General features: G+C 49.6%; 1 pseudogene; it reads right to left on the bottom strand.

Annotated features, from left to right (window-relative positions):
* Positions 1-242: 242 nt before the first annotated feature.
* LOC102942548 lies at positions 243-1208 on the bottom strand (annotated as a pseudogene).
* Positions 1209-1594: the final 386 nt, after the last annotated feature.

Below are 1594 nucleotides of genomic sequence, written 5' to 3'. Positions count from 1 at the left end.
ATCTGGGTATCTCTCATTGAATCAATTCCCTGCCATTGCAAGTGTGTTGGGCACTGTAGCACCGCGGTCCCTCCTCTTCTCCCATAGTTGAGTCTCCTGTGGGCTGTAATACTTTGGTCTAATTTTGGTTGTTGGGTTTAGTGTGTAGGGGCTGGGTGGTGTTGGTCACCTGTGGTATACAGGAGGTCAGATTATATAGCCTAGTGGTTCCTTCCGGTCTTAAACTTTGTGACTCTTTGACTCTATCCCCATTTGACTCTAACGATGAAGACCAAGCAGTTGGCTTTGCTGCCGAGCGCTCTTCTCATGGTCTCCCTCACTTTCCTGTCCCTTAGGCTGTAGATGATGGGTTCAGGAACGGGGCCACCACTGTGTACAAGACAGACACCAGCTTGTTGAGGTCAAAGGTGCTGACAGACCTGGGCCATGCATACATGAAGAGGGTGGTGGCATAGAACATGGAAACCACCACCAGGTGAGAGGCACTGATGAAGAAAGCTTTATGATTCCCAGCTGTGGATGGGATCCTGGCCACGGTGGAGAATATGCAGATGTAGGAGGTTCCTGTCACTAGTAGGGATGTCACAAGGACAGACAGCGCTGCCACGAAATCCAGCGTCTCGATGGTGGAGGTGTCTGTGCACGACAGCTTCAGGAGGGGCAGGAGATCACAGAAGAAGTGTTGGACGGTGTTAGCGCTGCAGAACTGCAGCCTGGAGATCATCACAATGGATGGGAAGGAAGCTAGGAAGCCACTCAGCCAGGAGCCCAGGTTCAGCACGGTGCAGGCTCTGTGATTCATAAAGGCTGGGTAGTGCAGCCGATGGCAGATGGTTAAATAGCAGTCACAGGCCATTGCCGCCAGGAGAAAACACTCAGAGGAAGCCAGGGACAAGAAGAAATACAGCTGAGCCAATGCATCCCCCCAGAGAGATGACCTTCTCCCCCAACAGGAGGTTGGAGAGAAGTTTGGGAACAGTCACCGAGACATAGAAGATTTCCAAGAGGGAGAGGTTGCCCAGGAAGAAATACATGGGGGTATGAAGCTGGCAGTTCAACTTGATGGTCACAATCAGGACCAGGTTTTCCATGAGGGTCAGAATGTAGATGGTTACAAACAGCACAAAGAGCAGCCACCGATGCTCTGGGAGCCCTGGGAAGCCCAAGATGATGAAGTCAGTGTGTGAGGAGTGGTTTCCCTTTCTCATCTCCACAGTCTGCTTTCCTCACTGCCAAAACATTAATTGGGAAAAGTGACTGAATGGAGGGATATGGGAGTATGTGGGGAAAAAATTCAACCCCTGCCCAAGCCTCCCTAAATCCTACTTAATATTACTTATTCACCTACATCCAGAGACCCTTACTCTATGGCTACTCAGTGTTCCTTCCTTCCTTCCTTCCTTCCTTCCTTCCTTCCTTCCTTCCTTCCTTCCTTCCTTCCTTCCTTCCTTCCTTCATATTTTTTTGTGAGAGTATCCAGTTTTGAGAGCTCATTCTTAATCTTTCTCTGTTTGCTGTATAGGATGTTGATCAGGTGGTTCCGCAGAAGTTTCCTACTACAGGACAGGCCCAACAAAGAAAATAACAGAACGCC

This window comes from Chelonia mydas, chromosome 13 (assembly GCF_015237465.2).
Source record: "Chelonia mydas isolate rCheMyd1 chromosome 13, rCheMyd1.pri.v2, whole genome shotgun sequence".
NCBI lineage: Eukaryota > Metazoa > Chordata > Testudines > Cheloniidae > Chelonia > Chelonia mydas.
This window is presented reverse-complemented; position numbering and strand designations above follow the sequence as displayed.